The sequence below is a fragment of the Thunnus albacares genome, chromosome 23 (genome assembly GCF_914725855.1).
Source record: "Thunnus albacares chromosome 23, fThuAlb1.1, whole genome shotgun sequence".
NCBI lineage: Eukaryota > Metazoa > Chordata > Actinopteri > Scombriformes > Scombridae > Thunnus > Thunnus albacares.
In genome coordinates, this window is record NC_058128.1 from 18554657 (window position 1) to 18578185 (window position 23529).

Sequence of the window (23529 nt, forward strand, 5' to 3'; positions counted from 1 at the left end):
TAGCAGGGGACACAGGTCCCTGAGAAGGGGTGGGCCTAGCAGAGGGAGCAGGTGATAAATGAGCACAGGTGTGAGAGTTCTGCCATTTGATTGCCTGCACTCGGTGTGATTGTCCCTGTTCCTGCTGCTGCCCAGGTAACAGCTTTCATTATATGTTTGTTTTTCATTATTTTATGACTTTGTACACTTCTGTAATGTTAGGTAATGTATATTTAATGTTTTAATGGGTCTTGCCATAATTTTAGGTGTGCTCAAGAAGGGGGGGGGGGGGGGGGGGCAGTTTTAACAGTGCTGTTTTTAATCATTGTTCTTAGCATTTTTTTAAATAGTTTTTAGAGTAGGTTCTTACCTAACCCTGGGAGTACACTTACCATAGATAGTTTGGGGTATGTGGTGGCACATCATTTAGTTGGTGTTTCTTTTGTTTGTCTTGGTTTCGTCATTGAAGCCTCCGCATCTTGAATTGTTACACTTTTAGCTCTGTTTTGGTCTCCACCAAGTCTTGAGGAAAATATCTTGCTGCTAAATGCTCCTCTGTGTCCACCAACTTGTCACTCGCTTTGTCAGTATGTTGTTTGATGCTGGGCAGGTAATGTAAAGTGGGTCTGTCAGAGATTTTTCTCCAAAAACAGCTGCCTGCTGAACTTGAAATGAGATTGATGAGAGCAATGAGAGTGAATCAAAACAGTAAAATTGTGGGCTGTAAAACCAAAAAAATGAGCTGAAAGATGCTAAAACATTCCAACTGAGCAGAGTCTGGTGATAATTCTCTGCAGTGTGAACAAAAACTGGTAAATTGAACTGTCAAATGTCACACTTTTGAGACAGAGACATATAGATGTTGGTTGCTTGGTGGAACATACTGGCCAGGGAAGATGGAACAATTATAATGGTCAGCAGCAAAACTCATAACTGCCACATGCATTGGTTTTTGAAGATGCACACAAACACATGCAAACATTTAGCAGCTCAGTGAAGGGTTGAAAATTCTCAATCTCAAGCCAAAGATGCCAACAACAAAGCACTGCTGTTATTCTGTTATTTACTACTAACTATATTTTTCTGCTGTTAGTGTTGTGTGTCAGGTTGAGAGAAGTCAATGATGCCTTTTTATTGACATTTTTTAAAAAGCCTTACAATTTCTCTTCACACTGGCTCTTCAAACATCTTAACAAGATAATTCCTGTTTGATGGCTTTAAAAACGTTTGGCCTTGCTTCTTGTCACTGTTATTAATCCTTTCTGTTGGTGTGCTGTTTTTTCATTCTTGCTGCACTTCTCATATGTCTTTTTTGTGTAAAACACCAATGTTTTATTTCATCTAATTTTCAGGAGACAGCATTATCAACCTTTTTTCCATGTTGCAATGTAGATCGACATTATTAATGTCTTTATTTTCAATTTTTCTTAAACAATTAAAAAATTGATAATTAAAACTGCATCCATCTGGCTGTACAGATTTAGCTCTATCCCATTTACTGTATTCACATGTACTCGTGTGTACAGTGTGTATGCATATTCATGATATTTATAATTTTATTTGTATTGGCTGTTAATTCCCTCATTGTATCAGAATGAGTCACTGCTGGTGACAAACCCTCTCTTTGCATAATCTAACGGGAGAATATAAATTGGGATTTTGACACTGACTCCAGATTTTCCATCTAATTGCAGTTTTTATAGCTCCGTAATAGACTTATTAACCAAACAAGTCTTCAAACGGAGCGCTTTGATTTGAGTTACACAACCGTGACTAGTGTGTGTACCATCATCCAGCACTGGAGGGAATAATGAGTCCAGAAGGAAAATCTTTTTTTTTTTTTTTGTTTTTTGAGCATCTGAGGTTGTGACAGGGTTTCTCAGGCTTTTGCAGAGATAAACTGAGACAGTGAAGATCTGTTTTACTGCTTTGATCTGGCCTGCCTTCCCACTTAACTTCTGATGACACTGCACTTAGAGAGGGCACCGGGAACGTTAAGCTTTATTCCCTGACTTTTACCTTAGTTGCTCTTAATATTGGAAAAATGCAGAGGTAGGTAGAAGAGAAAGTGTTTTACTGATCACATAAGAGGACATGGGTTTTAAGAAAAAAAAAAAAAAAAAAAAGGTTTTGAGCCAATTCACCCTGCTCAAAAGCAAAAGCAGCTCAGTATGTGTAAGACATGCCTGATTCTGTACATTCAGTGTACATCTGAGCCTTTTTTGCATGACTTTATGCCACATTTGCAGGCACAAAGCTTAAGCCTGCACATAGAGGGCACTCTTAGCTCGGTTTTCTCTGCAGTAATACCACTGGGAAGTTATTTATAGAGAGGCTGAGACTGCCTTCAAAGGAGGAGAGAGCAAGTTTTATTGAGGTGATTTTGCTTTGTGTGAGATAGAAAGGACGGCTTAGTTTCTTTTGTCTTCAACTTTACAGACTATTGTCACATTTTGTAATCTCTATTATTTAGGACAAGAAAATTATAAAATGTTAAATTCTAAATTTGATGATGTTCAGTTTGTTCTGAAGCCCTACAAGGTTTGAAATGTCTCTGTTGTACAGCAACAGCAGTGATTTTTCAAAGTGCAAGTCCACCCTGAAGGAGGATTCACCTTTTGATTTTGGACAGTTGAGTTTAGATGAAGAGACTCCAAAATGTGCTGTCATCACACACAGACTTTCTCTGGCTTTATTGACAGTGAGTGGGAGACCAAATTTGTGGACTCTGTCAGTGCTGAGGGTGAATTTTTCTGTGAATTTATTTAGGACTGTCAATCTATGAAATAAGCCTTGAGCGTAAAAACTCAAAAACAAGTAAATAAACTCTTTTGAATCAGTCATCATCAGGCTGTGTAGAGCTGTCTGGAGCAGCTCTTACAATCATTGATTATAATCTTTATCAAGCTGATCTGATATCATTTTTTAAGAGTCAGCTGTCCAAAGTTCCTGATGAAATTCTGCGTCAATAAATCTTTTCCACATTCAATTTAGACACCGTCACAAAACAACAAACAAACAAGGCCATCGGCAAGCAGCTTCTACCGGTTTAACACCATTATTATATCTCTGAGAATGTCTTTCCCTGGCAGCGTGTCCTTGTGTTGTCCTCAGTGTGTTGTTTTTCTACTTCACAAGGAAATGATGGCGTTTGTTTAATAGCTAACAAGCTGACTGTACATCAGAGTCTTGTACTTTTTTTTTTTTTTTTTTTGGAAATCATTGGCTGCTTGTGTTGTTGAGAAATTAAGATTACAAATGAGTTTGATCTCTAGTAATTATGCAGAAACAAGCAAAGTTCCTTTCATTTTTTTTTCTGCCAGATGAAAGGTTTCTCATGTTTCATGTTTTCAGCACATAATAAAAGATGTTTTGCACGCAACTTTATTATGTACCACAGCTGTTTTACTTTCACTTTAGTTAATAACATTTTAGCATCCTACTACCACTGGAAATTAATACATGAATGAATGAGCTTATTTTATCAACATAATCTTCAAAGATCCCCTCTAGACATGTTTTAAGACATATATTATCTTCTTATATACTAAAAATGTATACTGGACCATGAGTGGCTTCCAAATAAGTTGTGATGTCACAAAATCATGCTTGTAAGTACACGTCTTAACCTCAGATTTTTTTAAGGTGAGCACAGAGAAATTTCCCCCTTCAGCAGATCAATGTGAAAGCAGGCTTCTAGTTTCAAACTCTGGCATAGTTAAAGGTGCAGTATGTAAGAATCAGAAATTCCTTCTCATTAGTGACACCAGTGGCCATTAAGTGACCTGCAGTCAGCATCCTGTTGCTTGCACTCACACTCTGTCAGTGTGAGTGAGCAGAGCACTAACATTAGCCAACTAAAACCATAATATCAAAATATATTTCACATACTTTGCAGTAATTTTAGCTTACCTGTCCAGTGGGAAGAGAGCAAGCTCAGGCTCGGCTTTGATCCCCCAAACCAAATGAGGGTCCCTCAATGAATCGAACGCCCTGCCCTTGTTGACCCTAGTTTTCCCTCGACAACGGTCACATTGCCGTTTGGCCAGATGGGCTTCATTAGATAAAACATTTGTGTTTTTTGGGCTCAGGTGGACTTTGTGTTGGACTCTGTGTTGTGGTGGGTGCCGGTTGTTTATTGATGTTAGCAGACTCCATTTCTAAGCTAATGGTAGCTAGTGTTGCACCCGAGTCCTTTACATAGAAATCAGTCCACAAGCTGTTATGGGCAAAAGTTGGGGAAGATCTGATTTTATCTGTTCACATTCTGTTGATAATTTTAGTTAATTTTTGAATATTTTAAACTGAAATTCTTACATAATTCTTACATATTGCACCTTTTAAGGTAAAACATAGAAATGATGTTACAAAAAGCAAAACAAACTTTTGACTGGAGGGGGACTTCAAAGTTTTCTTTTTGTTACCTTGTATCTCAATAAAAATGGAAGAAAGTGGCAGCAGCCTCTTCACAATTAAAAGCAATGAAATCACCATAACTTGTTGGAAATGTCCTGAAAAACACTATTTTGTAAACTTAATCTTAAAATATTATTTGCAATAATGACATGGCATCATGCGAAATGCCTCAAAAATGAAAAAAAAATCAGAGAGACAAGAAAAGATGAGTCGCTGACAATATAATAACACAACCATAATATTGAAGTAGACAGTAAAGTAGGACAGGCAGAAGCTGGCGGGACACATACCAGGAACTGAAGAGAGCAAACAGCATAGCAAATAAGACCAGAAACAACAAGGACAGCATGAACACACCGTTAAGCATAAAGCTACAGTATCTGCTGACATCAAACCATTGAAAAAATGGAACACTTTTCACTACCAGATTTGGTGGTGAAAATTCAATTGCAAACATACTGACACTGCATCACAGTGGATTTTTTTTTTTATTTTATTCAACCTTTATTTAGCCTGGTAAGTAGATTAAGTGCAAATTGTCAATAATATTAATGTAATTAATATAATAATGGCTGGGGAGAAGGGAAGGGTAAATATGTCAAAAAGCAAATGGGGGGAAAAAAGAACCAGATAAAGTAATAATAAATATCCATGCAATGTCTATTTTTCCACACCAGTATTTCACTATCAGACCACAGAGGTTGACTGGCTGCTGCGTCATTGCTCTGCCTTTTCTAAAATCCCATCCCTGAAATAAATTTTAGTGCATCCTCCGAAAGACACTCACAACTGGGAAATAAATCACAGTGGAGACGGAGGATGTTAGAAAAAAAAAAGCAAAAAACCCCGCCCAACACACAGAAGAGGGGACAGAAAAAAAAATCAACAAACCAAACAATAGATGACACAGACTTTTGTCTCTGTTTCACACGGCAATGTCATTAATCATGTCCTTCAACACAGCGGTACTGAGATTATTTGCTCGTCTGCCAAAGTTGGGCAAAAGTAGGGCACCAGTTTTAGTGTTTAATTACAATCAAAACTGCTGACATCCAAACTAATATGCTGCAAGTCACAGCAGTTTCTCTGACGCCTCACATACTTGTCTCTATCTCATCAGCAGCCCCACAAAAGCACCTTGCAATGTCTGTTTCTGCTATAATTTATTACTCAACTGTTTTATGTAACCATAAAAAGACAATACTCTCAACATCCACCAGAAACTTGTCTCAGAATGCTTGTGAATTACCTTTTAAATATTCAAGATATTAATCGGGAGTAGATATACAAACACTAAAGACTGAAGCATGTACAGGTCTGAGCTGAATTCCAAGCTGCAGGAGTGTCACTACGGGCCCTGATGAAGACCTACAGTGGTTGAAACATGTTGGTTCTTTAATGATTTAGCCACTAGAATAAAGGCTTTTTAATATTTCCTTCCTCACTGTTCCATTTTCTTATATTTGGAGTGCCTGGATTACCTTCTTGTTTGAAGCACTTTGTGTCACTACGGGAAGTTTGAATCCACAGGAAGAGTTCACTTCAGGCTCAAGTGCCAGCACGTCTCCGTCCCTCTCCATATTGCTTCTTTCCACCTCTCAGCTTGCTAAAACCCATCCAGCTTCACTTAATGTCAGTTCACATCATCATATAGTGATTCCTGACCGTACACTCTTTGCATGAATTCGGGATGATTTTTCCGACTGTTCCCACGCGTCTTGAAACACAGTTAAAGCTGCTCGCAGATTTAAACAGGACAGAAGAAGCTTTAATCACAGTCGGTTTTCTGACGAGCAGGCTGCCTCCTGACCTATCACACTGCAGGCAGCTATGTCCTGCCTACGGGGCAAGGTTACCCAGAATTCATACAGCAGCAGGTTGCATCTTTCATGCCGTGACGTGAGGTAAAAAGGTCACCTGTCTGGGCACCCACTCAGACTGTGGATGAACAAGCACAACACTTTTTTTTTTCTCCCTCTAGGAAGTGAAACTGCACCAGATACTAATAGACCTTTGAGGTTGTAATTCATCACACGCCTTTTTTGTTAGTTGTGGAGGGCAGTTGTATACTTGTAGTTCTTCTTATTTAACAATCCTTTAGGCTTCAGTCAATTGCAGGGAGTTCTGCAGGTCTGAATGTACGCAGTAATATCAAAGGTTTTGTATGCTTGAAACAAACTAGGTTGTACGACTTGTCATCCGAGCATGTTTAAAGGCATAAGTTATACCTGTTTTGAACAGCCACATCCCATTGCTCTCTCCAAGAGCTCTGTGTCTTTTTGTGCCTTTGTAGTCTTGATACAATGATTTGTACAAATGGGGATAAATGGCGCACACTTTCGAAAATTCTCCCCCTCAGAGGCATTTATGGTGTTGAACTCAGTTGTACATGGGTAATGACAGAAGTGGTTGTGTAAGGAATGAAAAAAGAGAGTTTGAGAGAAAAGTTCAAATCTTGCTGCTTTTTTTTCACCTCTGCATGCCTCACCAGTTGCTGCGTTGTCAGATTGTCAGTATTTGAAAGCCACAAAAATTGTTGGATGCAGCACTGGAAAGAGGTGAGGGGAAGGGGTTTCAGGTGCTGCTACGTGATCTGAAAAGCACTTTGTTTGAAGCATATTGAAGCTATTACACCAAACTGGAAATTTCACACTGAACTTCTCGCTGCATGTAATTATTTCAAGCTTCAATGAAGGTTCAATGAATAGGTTATATTACACACACACACACACACACACACACACACACACACACAGTCTGCATCCAAAATTATCCCATTTGCCATAATTAGGCTTTTCTATCATTATGCTACTTTTTCAGATTTTTACTATTTCCTGTGGGCACGACCAGTAGACATGGCCGTTATCAGCATAGCCCAATCCCATCCCTAGCAAACTATGTTAATATTGGAGGAGTCTGCAAACCCTGGATTATGTTCAATGGCAACATTTTCTAGCATTCAGTGCCAACGTTTTAAATATTCTTTCTTTGTGAGTGATATCGCAGCGCTACATAAAGGGGACACTACTTTCTTCATTGGTACTGAATGTTGACATCGGATATTAACCGTGAGGTGTGGAATTGTCCAATATGAATGGACTCACTACAATAAGTAGGGCAGTACTATCAATCCACTTCCCGTCTCAAAGAGAATTGGATTTGCAATTTCAGCATATCTCTTTGCAAATCATCAACCCCTAATTGGCAGGAGTAGAAGCCATTTCACTGTAATGAGCACCTCTCTGCTCATTATATAAAGAACAATAGAACATAGAAATTAATCACTTTCAGTGTGTTCCCCAAATTACCTCACAGACAGAGCGCTCTCTCTGGTGCTGCACTGAATCTTCCAGCTCCTGTAGCGACAGGGCTCCTAATACCAGAGTGGGCAAGCGCAGTGCTGCTTCTCGAGGTCAGGTAGCATCAGTGACTTTCCCTCCTCAAGATTACTCCCTAGGAAGAGGACCAACTCTTTCCTTGAACCTCTTTACCTTTTATGGATCTGATGGGCTCTTCCTCACCCATTAGCTCGCTTGATGGTAACATGGCCTTCTTGCAGACCGGCTCACACTCTGCTCCACTCAGAGAGGCCAACGGTGGGGTTTGGTGCAGATGGGAAAACTTAAAACTTTGTTGTCACCTGCAGTCTTTTGCACCAGTAGGAAGTGTGTAAGATCACAAGTCAGGGCGTAAAGATAGTGCTCAAAATTTATTTTAAAATAGCACAGAAAGTTGATAGTAATACAGACAGCAAAGGTGATACCTGGTAGTACAACTGCTAATTTGAAGGGTAAAATATTATGCCAATTAGTGCATTGTTCTTTCCTATCAGTTTTAAAAAAGCATTTGCCTAAAGGAGGCTCCTTTATTGTCTGAAAGTTTAGAATTCCACAGCATTTTTTTTGTTATCAATTGTTTTTATTTCCAAAGAAAAAACATAACAGAATTTGTTACAATAACAACACAAAATAACAAAGTATAATAACATAATATATCCCACTATAACGTGAAGGGGGCAACAGATTTGAAACATTCCAGTAAAGTCTGATACTAATGATCTGTCAAAGAATTCCACAGCATTTTAAGGAATGATGCAACTGAATATATTTCTGCTTTTTAAAAATGATTTACGTTTATAGTCCCAGCAAAATAAAAATCTCCTTTATTCCTTTGTTATTCTGTTATAAATTGCTATATACCAAATATATGTCAAAATCTTTTTTGATTTATATATAATAATTATATATATTCATACACATCCTCCACTCCAGGACATATACATAAATATATCCCGTTTCAGAGGGTAGACTCTCAAAGGACCATAACCTGTAAGATGAGGGTCACAGGACCAGTAAGTGTAGTCAAGCTAGTGTGCTAACATGTTTACTACCAGCTAACCACAACTGGTCTTGCCAGTCACAATGGTGTTTTTTATTTAAAAAAAAGTTGTTTTTTTTTTTACAATGGATACATTTCAGTAGGAACTGATTATTGAAAACTATCTTTATTGTGTTTGTACTTCAATGGCACAGGATGTAATGCTTTGTTAAAATAGAGATGAAAGAAAAAAAAAAACCCCTGACAGGAACAAGCTTAGACATGTTTTTACCTTTTCTGTAGAGTTTTATACTTTTTTCAAAAATGTTGGGTCATCTTCACTGATTATCTTCTCACAGTAAGTAGACAAGCTAGCGAGGATCCTGAAAAGTAGCCCACTGATGCCTTCGGTTGTTTCTGTCTGCCACGTGACCATTGCTTTACAGGTTGTACAACCATTCAAACAAACTTGTTTTCCAAGTCTGTTTGTATTCCAAACTTTCTGCTGTACTTTGCTGAACAAGTGTGACTCAATAGATTAAAGTTCAGGCAGGAAGTTGCAATGTGCTGCTATTGTAACAGTTGTATTTACACCGTGTGCTGACCGCATAGCTGCAGTGACAGTGAGGCAAATACTGTGTGACCAGAGACCATAGCAAGGAGCCTTGTTAGTGCCGTAGCCCACGGACGTTAGACAAACTCAAAAGACAGGCAACACAGAAGGTGAAGGCAGCAAAAGAAGACATTTAATATATGCTGTTTGAAAGCTGTCTCTCTCCTCCCCTCGAATGAGTCTCCTTTTGTTGTGGCAGAACTCTTACGTGTCCACGGGCCAGAATAACATTACACTACAAACAGGTTCCCTGAAGCAAGTCAAAGCTGGGGTCTTGCTATTCCACAAAAATCTTTCTCATTTCTGAAAGGCTTTAGCTCTGTGTGTAACATGGAAATGCGCTTTCCTTACTCTTTAACTGCCAATTTTCATCTCACTGAATGATGTTCACTTTGTACAATAGATTCCCTCTTCTCAGCTTTATCTTCCCCAAGTCCTATTCTCATGGACAAACACTCTGTATAGCAACTATCCTCTTATTATATCTCATGAATAATTTAGAAGCCACTCCTCCATTTCCAACACACAACTGCTGATGTGCAGCTGTGCAATAAATTATCTTTCAGAGCTGATTCATGCTAATGTTATGCTGGTGTTGTACATTCAAGATTTGTGTCTGGACAAACTTAACATGCGTCCACAGTTCTGTAAGTCTGATCTGATGGATTACTTTACCTTACTAACAAATCAAATTTTATGTATTCTTTTTCATGCTTTTTCATGTGAGTGAATGCTACAGAGCTGGATTTCTTCTTTAAGAATAGAGACATGTACTTGTGTGTAATGTTATTTGGAATAATCCTTAGCTCTCGAAAGATGTGTATGTAACAAGAGCTTGTGGCTCTGTGAGACTGAACTTAGACCCCGTTTACACCTTGCATCCCACCACTGAGGATGGATTGTGATCCAATCGGCTGAAACCACCTCCAGAGGTCGTCAGGGACACATTGTGACCACATTAAACACAAGTGTAAGTGCAATTGCGTTGTCAATCCACATACAACAACTGTGTGGGAAAAAATATGCAAATAAATGTAATTGTGCACAACTGTTCCAAACCAGCGAGGTAGCAGCCATTAGCCAGTTAGTGAGCTAAGCTACCAGCAAGAAAGTAGCAAGAAATCTATGGATATTCAAAACACTCATTCATGGAGTCAAGAAGAGACTAAGTGTCAGCTTCTTCTCTTTTAAAGTTCAAATTGTTTCCTTTGGTTTCCATTTGTGTAAGTGATGTGACGGGTGCTTCAAACTCAATGGTGATTTGGTTTGAACCATCACTTCCTCTGTGTAGATTTCCAGTCAGTGTCTATTATAAATCTGGACAATCAGGATTAACCTAGAGCTTTTCAGTTAGTTAAGACAGGATGCAGCAGTATGGCAGCACCTCTTAGTGACGTTTAATTTGACACAATGCTCTTGCAGCTTTCATTTCCAGCAGGGTTTCTGGTGTTCATGAAATAATATTGTACAGTAAACGTACCAGATGCAATGCCAAGATCATAACTGAACATGTCAGACACTGGGAGTATGCACACACACAAGCACACACAGGTGGAGGCATACACACACACATCCACAGAGACATCATTTAATAACATTACCCCTGGCAGAACTTCATTTCGCGTTTCGCTTTGGCTGCTCCAGTCTACATTTTTCATGCAGTATTAGCTGCCTCGCTACTGTTTCCCTGCGCTGATCGCTAAACCAGACATCAATCAATGCAATGTAATGGCTTCTGAAACACGGAAAGAACCTCTCTTAATTAAGGGATTCAATTTAAACCATGAAAATTGATTTTACTGACGGGCCTGAAAAGCAATCAGATAAACAAGGTGACATATTCATATAATCATTGTAATTAGTTTTGTTCAGTTTGTAATAAAATTTTACCTCATCATGAAAAATACTTCATTCCTGTACTTGTGTTGTTTTTGCATTATTTCGCAGTGTTCTTGCAGAACTGCAGCTCTTAGTCTTCCTCTGCATTTATAAAGCAACGGTGCATTGATGTGAGCTGTGTGGCAGGCTGCAGTGATGCCCTTGACGAACTTCAGGCGACAGATTTCCTCACAACTGGAACAGGGCACTGGGGGCAGCACTATCACAGGGTGGCTGAATGACTGACGTAGAGGGACAGCTGGCAATAACGCACTAAATACATATATTAGCCAGGTGGGATCTGTCAACCCGACCGGCAATAAAGAATAGAAGGACAAAAATATGTTAAATTGAATTTGTAATTCTGCCTTTATTTATCCAAGTAAATTTTTAAAGAAAAGCTCATTCATCAGCTCAATCTGCAGAGTATTACTGGAGTTTAGTGAAAGGGCGTGAGAGGCAAATGTTTGTGTGCATGTATTTACACTTGTCAAATTGTGGGAATTCACCCACCATTTGGGGACAAAAAGTTCCCACAAGGTAAATCATTAAATGTCAGGGTTGGGACTTGGACCCCATTTACACTTGGTATTTACATGCAATATGTATATGGATTTCTCATCTGGATAAGAAAAACATGCCTTTTCATGCACAGTGTAAATGCACTTGGAATCTGTCACATTGTGATTGAATCCTAGCCAGCTAGTCTAGACTAAGTCTACAGGCATTTTAGTGGTTCTGTGAGGTTATACTAGGTATTTTGTGAGAAATGCTAACATCAGCATGCTGACAATGTCAATGCTAACATGCTGTTTTTAGAAGGCATGTTTACTTTCTTAGTTAAGGGTGCTAACATTTGCTAACTAGCACTTAGCACACAGCTAAGCTAGATTCTAGTCATAAATCAAAGCACTGGGCAAATTAAAATTTTGACCTGATGATTTCATCAGGTAAGTCATGGATTTTCCCCCTGAAATTTCATGGCAATCTGTCCAATATTTGTTGCTATATTTCCCTCTGGACTAAAGGGGTGGTCAACATTTCCATCCCTAGAGCCACGTCTCTAGAGTGTCAAAATATCCACCCAACATAAAAGGTCACCTAACTCTGCCTGTCCACTTGCACAGTTTAGCTTGTGCCATGGGTACCTTTATAAGAAACATTAGCCTCTTCAACAAGGTAACAAGTAAGAGCCACTTTGCCACTAGTGGGTAGTAATCTGGGTGTTACAGTTTGGAATAGCCTACAACATCAAGTAAATAGGTAATGGACAAGGCTTTATGTAACTTCAAATACATTTTCATTTAACATTTTCCCTGCCTTGTATGGACTTGTGAGTACATTGGGTTTTCATGAAACATGGATTTATTTCAGTGGAACACGGGTCAAAACTAAGACACTTTGCAGATTAAGTGGCCTAGGAACTTGGAACATGGCAAACAGGCCACTATAGTTACCAAAGAATATCCCATGAATGCCTTCAGTTGTCTCCGTCTGTCACGTGACCCTCACCCTGCATGTCATATCGTCCCCTCGAGAATATCCTGAATAATGAACTGGAAAAAATTGTCAAGCTGTGCTGTAAGATTACTGGTGCTACCCTCAATGACCTTCAGAACCTGTATGAAGTGAGGTTCATCTCAAAGGCACAGACTATTGTTTTGGACCCTCAACATCCTTTACATGTTGAGTTCCAGATGCTTCCATCAGGGTGGAGGTTTAATCTCCCCAAAGGTAGCACTAATATATACAGATTGTCCTTTGTTCCATCTGCTATTGTTTTTTTAAACAAACTATAACCCTGGATGTCATTGCGTCTGTCTTTCTTTTTCCCATGATTCATGGTGACAGTGTAGGAGTATATCAGATATGGATCTTGTACTGTGTTGTGTATGATGTATTGTGTTGGACTACTGTCTGTAAAGGAAATTGCCCCTCAGGGACATTAAAGTTTTTGAATCTTAAATCTTGAATTGCTTGGCTTGACCTTTTGACAAGTCTGCTAGCATCTAGCGGACTCAAGATAATGAGAATACTTATTAATATCAGGTGTAAATGCAGGCTTGTGATCAGATTTCAGATCAGATTCGGATCAGATTTATTCAGATAACATCCAGAATCCAGATACACATTGTATGTTTATACCAGGTGTAAATGGGGTCATGGCAAAGGTTAAGGTGAGAGTAAGGCTTGGGGTAAAGCATGTAGTGGTTATGGTTAAAGTTAAGGCACATTAATGTGAATTAATCAATGTAATGGAACTACAGTAAGTAAGAAAACAAGTTTTGTGTATGTGTGCAAGTTATCTGAAAGAAGTGATTATTCCTGAAAGTGCTATTGAAACCCATGAAGTCTATGGGTTTTAACATTTAAAAAAAAACACCTTGACATGAAGCATATGGAGGGTAAGACTGGGTGATTACTCTGTAAATTGTCAGCTGATGTTTGACTGAAATCTTGCAATGATTTGCTTTATGATGAACACTGGCAAGGTCACAGGCTTCTGTTGGTAACTAAATCTGGTACTGCCTTCAGTGTAGAAAGACAAACGCTCAGCTCTTCCATTAATGATGCTGTGTTTCGTAATCTGATCGAGTCACAACTTAACATGTCAAGACAAATTGGCGTCTCACTTGTTCTCAGCCTGCTGCAAGCACTGTGATGTACAGGTAACTCTTTCACAGGAATATGAGAAGCTAATGGGAAGAAATGAGGGCTGGTTTGATTTCCTGAGCAGCCAGCTTTGTGTTCATATGTTGTATTTTTTTTTATCCTAATTCACTTTGGTTTTTGTAGCTGGTGTTTTGGTTGGCCTCTTTGATTTTTTTCAATTTTTGCTCGCACAATCAGTTGGGCTGTTTCCCTCTATGAAAAAATGAGAAACTTTCTAGTTGGCCTCATAAAATGAGGACTGCGTGGTTAATTTTACTCTGATCAGCAACCATTTCATTGTTTATGATTTGAGTAGATCTGTTACGTGAAGTATAATATAATTTATTTCCTATTAATTGTTGAGTTACTTTTCTACTTGAATCTTGTTAACACTGATGCTAAAACAGTTTTGGCAACGTGCCCTGAATCCTTTTATACACTATCCAGACAATTTTGTTAGATTTCAGTGTGCACAAGCTGTACTTTTGCTAAAATGCAGAAACTAGACATTTAATAGTCTGCTGAACATCTACTTTTCATCACCTCATACTATCTATCAATGTAGATAATCCAGTGTTTGTAGATCCCAACATGAAACATTAGCAGACATGAACCTTCTCTCACATTAGATAATAATTATAATAATTATAATTATGATTATTTTATTATTTTATTATATATTTTATTTATATAGCACTTTTCTTAACAATCTTACAAAGTGCTTTACAAAAGAAAATAAAACCAAACAAAGCAGATAAAAAAATAAGGCAAAGAGGAGCACAGAGGTAAAGACAGAAGCACAGAGTAACAATACAAACAGCACTATAACGGTAACAATAAAACAATAAAATGCACAGAAGTAAAAACGAAAAAGAGAATGAGATCAATTAATAGGTGTAAAATCAGTAAAAAAAATCAAACATTTCCAAAAGCTTTCACAGAGAAAAACATTTTAAGAAAAGTTTTAGTGAGAGACTTAGTGTGTCTGAGTGTGGGGGCTCTAACAGCAAAAACCCGATCACCCTTTGTCACAGGGCTCCATCTGCAGATATTAAGGGTTGAGGGAGCACATACCAGGTCAATAAAGCAAATGTATAACTAGGAACAAGGCTGTTTAATGCCATTTAAAGGTGAGTAATAAAATTTTAATATTTTGCTAATTAACATATCATCTACCTACAATCATACAACTTTCTATAAAGACCAGCAGGAAAGCACATGCTGAAACTTAAATATCAATTTAGAAAAGTTTTTGTGAATGTTTTCGGTTTTCAAATGGGCTAGTGAATGAACCAAGGTCAGACATGCTTTTAAGGCACATCCATTCTCCACTGCAAAATTCTACTGGGTAACCTGAGGCCATCTGTTTATGAATTTGTAAAAAAAAAAAAAAAAAAAAAAAAAGCTTTTGAGATTGAGATTTTGCTACTTTCCTGTTGAAGAATAAAATCTAAAAAACAACAACAACTGATGTGCAAGCTAAACACAGCTACACATGGCATCTCGTCAGGTTCATTAAGGAAGGCAATGGTACATCTTGTGAATATCTAGATACTATGTACCTAAGAAGAAAAAAAACAATATGCATGTTGCAATTAGTTATTCATTATTCTAAATTTTACATTACAGCTCTGTAGCTCAAGAGCTGGTAGCCAGACAGAAGCTGGCCGTACAACTGCCTCACCTTGAGCTGTGACTGTATCAAACATCAGGAACCTGAAACTTGCCTGCTTTTCCACAACTTTCTGGAACATGAGAAGTCACGGAGTCTGTTTTGCTATGGTAAAGGTCTATCAATCTGATTCATTTGGCAGACAAACAAGAGTGCTCTGATTCTAGCAAACATAAAGTCTGGGAACCGTTAGACAGACTACATTCATACCGACTTAAGCCATGCGTGAAAAAGCAATTAGTTACTTTAACTCGCGATTGTCATGATGAAAGATGAAAGATGCTGATGTGATAACTCAGAGTTGTAAAATGTGTTTGGGCTGATTTCAGTCTGATTGCCCACTTAACGCAGGGATGGAGTGGTCAGTTTATGTTTTTGACTGATTTTGATCACTGAGAACCTGATTCGACATTCTGAGAAGCTGATCCTTCACAACAAAACAGCACAAACAAAAAGCTCTGAAATACAGTCTGCGTCACTGTGTTACAACTAGTCATAGAGAGCAGTAAAGCAAATTTATTGATATGAAAATGCCACTGATTATTACTTTTAGATAAAAGCAGCACACATTCCCTCTATGATATTGCTTGTAATATTAGAGGGGAAGAAGTTGTCCCCTGCAGTGTGGCTGACGAATGAGGACAGCGTTGCCAAGTAATCTGCCATCCTCCTCCAGTATCTGCTGTCCACTTCAGACGATAACCTCTCTGGGGCGAGCAGGGGGTTAGATCTTCATTATCTCTGTGTCACATTAAAGCTCATACACCGGATCCTTCCAAGAGCCCCTGGGGTGACCTGGGCTGTGTGGTTTCATCCACCAAAGATGCATAAAAATTCACACATAGGCACCCATAAACACCATCACATGCACAAGTTCACATCCCCCCAGATGTAAATACACAGCATAAATCTACTCAGGACTGTGAATACACACATTCGCCTATAGAAATGTGCACCCCCCACACACAAACACACACATACTCATTCACACATAAAGTGACATAAATTCCACACATGCTCAAGTTGTTACCTGTTCGATTTGTCCTCTCTCATTTTTCCCTTTCGCATACTGTACCGTCTCACTCTCTCTCTTTCACACTCACACAATAGCACTGCGCCACTCTCTCCCAGGCACTGACAAGATACATGATTAACGCATCCACAGTGATTTATAATAACTCACTTCAGAGCGATGCCATTGCAGAGGAGGAAATTGAACAAACAGGCCATGTTATCTGTCACCAGATGACCCAGTTCAAGTTCAAGAAGCTGCCTGTCAAGTACAATTGACTGCACAACTGATATATTAGACCTTAATGGCAGCAGAAAAAAGAAGCTCTTAACGATTGCCTTTGCTGGGCATGTGAAGGTCCCACGGAGGGGTGGATTGCAAAAAGGAAACAAATGATTTCCTGAAGCAGCATCTTCCTTCCAAAAAAATCCATCTGATACAGGTGCTAGTATGTCACTTTGAAGGGAGCAGTTTGATAGTGAAGTTAGCCAGTGGATTAAAGGACATCTCTTGATGAAAGGAATAGTTGGGAGATCATCGCAGTGGAGGAAATATTAGCTGTTGGTAGTGGGTGGTTGTTATGTTCCATTCAAAGTCAGAAATTTCAAGATTGGAGTGTGTAAATGACAAGATACAGTTCAAAATTTCTTTTCACAATATAAAATTCTACCATGTCTGCAACAGCTAATGGATTACACTCATATTCGCCAACATTAACTAGAAAAATTGTATATTAGCAACTGTGCATGTCCCATTTCAAATTACATTCAACTAGAAGCCATACAGTGTAGGCCTGTGTGTTGGGTTAACATAGGATGGTATAGCTCTTAACTGTAAGTTCAACTTTACATTTCAAAAATGAAAAATAAAACATTGAGCTACAAACCACAAAACTGCACATTTGGATCATTTTAAGCTTTTGAATAAGGCTAAGTATTGAATCTCAATGTTCATGCCACTGAATATTGAAAACTGTCAAGTACCAAACGGTATTATCAAATGTCTGAAAACCTTTGCCTATTTACACCTTAAGCAGATACAGAACAATATTAGCATTAATTAAGACCCAATTAATTCCAATATCTAACTTAATTGCTATATTCTCAACTATATTCACCAGCTGGTCCCTAAATTTCTCTGCCTGTAGTTTGATGTTAGTGGGTTTAATGCATTTACCAGAGTGTTTTCATATGCTGCTTGGAGTTTAAACCAAAACAGTAAAGTACCGTAAAACCAAAACAATGAGCTGAAAGATGTTAAAACGCTCTAAGGATAACTGCTGAGTTGGGTGAAAAGTCTCTGTGGGCTTTTTTCTTCTGATGATACACCTTTCACATTACACATAGTTGTGTATTGGACCTATCGTTACAGTAATATGGAAATATTGATTAGAGCAGCTGTATCATTTTGACTCGGGCTTCTTTTGTTAAACAAAAATATGGTTTCCCAAAATGAGGGATCAAAAATGTTAGTGTTTTGGTACTGAATCTCACATATCTTATTAGCAGTAGTATAAAAAAAATCACATGATACTCTATTGCTGAAAAATTAACCTCTAGGTTCATTTTGAGGATTAATACAGTAATTACAGCAACTTGTGTGTAATCATGTGATATTGATTTGAATAAAATCACTGCTTCATTTTAATTAGCAGCTATTTTCTGGCTTTCTGACTTCTTTTTATAGAAAACAGTTTATGACTTGAGTTTTCTGGTTTCTGTGAGGAAAATTTTATCCCACCACTCCTAATAAAATGGTTGTATGTATAAATCTGATCCAGGGCAGTAGCAGGAATTATTTGGCTCCAAGTTATGCAACACACTTGTCACTGACAATTTCTCATGTTCTGAGAATAAAGGGCCAGCTGATTGGATGACAGCAACAAACAAAACACAATGTATTGGTGTTATCAAGAAGCCTGTGAAACATATGTTGCAGCATATGGTCCACAGAGGAGATCAGCATCTGATTTGCCATCAGACAGTTTAACTCACTGTAAAAAGTTTGAAAAATATCCCAGCACATGGCTGCTTTTGCAAAACACATTAACCTTTTCGCAGAGTGAAAAGGAACTGAAGGCACAGCTGTGAGTGTGGAGTGGAAGCAGTGGAGGTGCATTCAGATTTGTAATGTTGCACCTCACCCACCCCTGACGTGACTCCTAAAGGCCTTGTGCTTTTGTTAATATTTCTTCTTCACAGTGAAGCGAATCCTACACATATCCACAGTGGGGACAAACTACTCTAGTCTGCAGTTGCAAGGGAGGTAAAATTTGCAATCAATCGACATGGCAGGCGATCCCCAGCGGTCAGTTTACAGTTTCATTAGAGGAGCAGCAGAAAAGCTTTGCAGTAACCCGCTGGACTGTGAGTCTCACACCACTATATTATCTCCTGCTTAGATGAAAAAACATACTTTGAACTCTCACTTACAGGGCTGAGCTTCAAATATTGTTTGGTATCAATGCAGTGAAGGCAGTTTCTCCTTACACTATGTAATGTCAAGATGGTCATATACTGTACACTCCAACGGGACACCCTGCGAGCACCCTGTCAAAGTTGAATAACCTCCTCCATACACAGAACAGTCTGTCATTGGTTAGTAAGGTTATTAACCATCACCACTTTTTCAATCTATGACATTACTGTTTGACTCTGATGAAGACGCAGTGCCTGTTGAAACGTTAGTCTTTGCACCTTAATAAATCGCTAAAGTGAATCGTTTGCTCCAGTTTTTTCTTTGAGTGCAGTCTTTGAGAAGTGACCCATTGAACTGTTTATTCCTAAATAAGGTTTTAATCCTCTAAATCATCTTCAAATACTCCAAGATTAGTGACTAAACAACTCATCAACTTTCATCAGAGTCTGATTCAAATATTGCTAAATTCTAATCGGAAAAACAAAATACAGAAATCTGTGAAGTAACTAAAACTGTTCCAACTTTTGGCAGGAAATGGTGTTCGTGTTTCATTATGCATGGTAAGAAGCTGATTGAGCTTTAGTGTTTAAGCTACTAAATGCTTCATTATGTTCTCCAGCAAGTTGCTTAATTTGCTTGCATTTGGTTTGGCAGGTAGGATGCAGTGGTTTTATCTGTGCTTCTTCCATAAAAAGAGCTGCCTAATCTGGATGGAAATGGGGTTGATGAGAGCCGTGAGACTGAATCTAAACAAACCAAAACAATGTGCTGAAAGGCGCTAAAAGGCTCAGTAAAGTTAATGCCGGGATCAGTCACCTCACTCTGTCATCCTATCAGTCAATGTCAAGGAACGCATCATAGGAGATGTCAAACTAGGTAGGAAAATACAAAAAATTTTGCGGCAACAACAAAATTGTGTCAAAATCGGGTTGAGGTCCGACTTGCACGACTTACAGAGTAGGGTGATGATTCTGTGTGGCGTCATCATTACGAATCATCCCTTTCACATTATACACACACAATTCATTGTGTATTGATTATAGCAGCTTTAACTAAAATAGAGTTAACAAGTTACACATTTCAACTCTAAACCATGATGAGTGTTGAATAGACGCATTTTGATGTGTTTCAACCTGACAGGCTTTATTAGGCAACTGATAAAATGAATGTAAAAAGAGAGTTTTAAAGCAAGACATTTTCTGATTTAATAACGTGGGTGGTTTATATTTTATAAATATTTTATGGTACATCATGGCATCTGAAATTTTTTTAAAACATTAGATGTTGGGAAAGTCTTTATTATCTCCCCCTTTGGCGATGATATTATAGACAACTCGTTAGCACCTCACTTATCAATGTGTAACCTGATATTTAAGCAAGAAAATGTCATGTGGGGTGATTTAAGATAAAACCCTATCATTAATAATAACTGCGGCTGTATAAGCGATAAACACTTGAAGCTGTGACTCACTGTTAATCGAGCCTTTCGGAGATGTGTGAATATGAGAGTCAACAAGGACACATTTCTACGCTTTCTGACAAGATAAAAATAACAGCACAACATTAAGCCTTTTTTTTTTTCTCATATAAAGCTTTCCAAAGTTGGATCAATAATACGCTTAAAAATGAGGAGTGCTTTCTGCAGCCAGCTCTCATCTTGTCTGTCGCACATTAGTCTGTAAGCTGTTAAAATAAATACACAAGACTGATGCTGGTGTCTGTCAGCGATGTTGGGAACACATGCTAAAGTCATTAGGCATTTGCAAATGATATCCCACTTACATGGTTTTACAGTAACACTGCTATTATTGCAGTCATTAGTCTAAATTATTGACTCATAACACAACATTTCTGTGCAGGCATAGCTGAGTTTAGGGTTTTATTTATATGTAAATGCATTTGTAGCCTGTATATTATTTGTCAGCACATCATTTGCTGAAATGAGATGTGGGATATTTGCTTTGGAGGGATGTTGATTACAACACAGATAGCTGTACTCCAGAGGAACCTGTCCCATTTCTTGAAGTTTTTTTCAGTGTAAGATAAGGAAGATTTCTTTGCTGATTTCCAGCCTGAACTTGAAACAGAATTAGTTTATATTTATCCTCACAGCCTTCACCTGTGGAGACGGCCTGAAAAATATGAAAATACCTTGACTTTGTGAGCAGCAGAATATGTCAGGAAAAAGGAAGGACAAATGTGAAAGCTTTCTTAAACATGATGGCTTTGTAGAAAAAGTTAGTAGTTCAATTGATATGTATTCATACAAAATGGTAAAATATTGTTTTCTAGCTGTAAGGATGGAGAAGAAATGTTTATTTACAGTTTGAATACCCAATCATATACCTAATAAGCAATTTGGTAAAGCATTATTCCTGCTTTGCAACATAAAGGGTCCCAGGAGACCATGATTATACTGAGCTAATCATTAGCAGTCTGAAACATAGCTTGTGACAGCCCCGTTCCTGTAAGCAATTAAGGATTTTTTTGAGAGAAAAAGTGAGTGTTCAGAACTCAGTGCATAAGTGTGTTTATGATTCCAAAACAAAGGAAATAAAGCTGTCAAAGCTGCAACAGCTTGATAAAAGATAAAGAAAAACGACTGAAGGTCGTGAGCAGCAACGTCTTCTCAACTTTTTTGGTTGTAACATTCACAAAACCTCCCACAGCTGAGCCAAAATTATCTTTGGCTCTCTTTGGAAGTATAATTTCTGATTGAGCTCAAGTACAATGTGGAGATTACAAAGTTCTGTGTGACCTTTTAATCAAACTTTAATTATCATATTCATTCTGTTGCAATGTGGTGATTTTCTTTCCCTCACTATTTTGGGTTAGTGCTTTTAGCTTTATATATGAAATCATTAATATCTCTGAACTACACCAAAAAAAACAAACACGTATGTATGTAAATGTATATGTAGAGCAGTGCTGTGCGATATGTGCAATATGTGATGCACATTAATATTAACATCTCCAAACAGATGAGCTCTGCTACTCATAAAGGCATAAATGACTCTCTTCCTTATCACAGAGATGGCTAAATGTAGCTTTTCATTATGTGACAGAGTGAAGGAAAGAAATCCCATAAATCCATCATCTAGAAATTCGAGCAAAATTTAAAGCACAACAAGCCAGATTTTTATTTTATTTTTTTCTTAAAACCGGGATTGTACAGTACAAGGTCTTGGTTTAGTAGTATGGACTCGTTGCTCTTGTACGAACAGGCAATGCCAAGCGTTTCTCCATGAATCAGAGTCTGGTATGAATAGTCAAAAGCAGGATTGTGCAAGTGGTTGAACTAAAATAAAACCAGAACATGCAGATGGAAGGTAAGTTGGTTCACAAAAAACAAAATTCAAATACTTCATCACTAAACCCGTAGAATGCATTGAACACCACTGACATATACATTTAGACAAACACCTTAAATGTGATGGCAGTTTAAACACCTGAGTCACTTTTACCTGAACGTCACAACATCAGTCTTACTGGATCAGATATATAACATTTCCTGTGTAATATGATTACTTTTTTCAGCAACAAGTAGTGTTAAGGATTACAATTGGAAATTTAGTAATTACATTACAGTCACTAAACCCAGTAACACTGTTACTCCAACAATTTGTTGGCTTGTTTGCTATCAAACCGAAAGATTGATGGAGGGTTTCAGTAACGTTAGCTTGGCACAAAGGCTGGAGGTGTGAGGAAGCAGTAAGCCTCTACCAAGAGAGGAGACTTGTGATTCCTGCTGTTTATGGTTGGTAAAGACCTCAAAAACTTAGGCTGGTTGCTTGTTAAACCATGTCTCACTGTTCAGATAAATAATAGGTAATGAGTGATTGATTACATTTTCAAATAAGCTGCCCTGCACTGATAATTAAATGTCTATAATACACCACAAACTGATCGGTATGTGATGGAGGATTTCTCCCTTTTTTCCCCATTTTAATTCATAGTTGACTTCAGGTGTGCAGTGGAGGTGCATGCACAGAATAAATGAAGGGCTACACTGAAGATTTTCCCAGAAATCTAATAGATGTGATTATTGATATGGACTGTCAGTGATTTACCATAAAGAAACCGTAAACTGCCACTGCTCGGCTGTTCCAAAGTAGCCCGCTGGCAGCAGACCAAACCCGGCAGTCCACTGTAATCTCCACTGACTCTGCTGCTGCACCTCCAGTCCACTTTGATGTCAGACAGAGCAAACACGCCAGAAAGCACCTAATGCAAAAGTTGTGGATTGTGTGTGTGTGTGTGTGTGTGTATGTGTGTGTGTGTGGATTTATGTCTGTGGAAGTAAGAAGTTGGCTAATATGTTTTTTTAGGGGCTGATAAGGATATTTCTCAAACGTACCGTATACAATAGTTCATGTTGTGCTCATTTGCACTATAATCATGAATATGTAATACAACACCAATATGACACAGATGTAAAATAAAAATTTAATAAAAATAAATTAAAGCAAGAAGAAAAGACGATGAGCAAACAACCAATTGGTTTGATAAATACAGAGCAACAAAATACAGATTAAAATTACCCTGTTAAACAAAAATAAATAAATCAAAAGG

At 38.1% G+C, this 23529-nt stretch overlaps 1 long non-coding RNA gene across 1 annotated transcript in view; it reads left to right on the top strand.

The window, feature by feature from the left end:
* Window positions 1–94: 94 nt before the first annotated feature.
* LOC122975404 overlaps window positions 95–23529 on the top strand; it is a 34902-nt gene continuing 11467 nt past the window's right edge. Inside the window, exon 1 of the long non-coding RNA XR_006400656.1 lies at window positions 95–135. This is a non-coding gene — a long non-coding RNA (uncharacterized LOC122975404). The remainder of the gene's footprint in view (window positions 136–23529) is intronic.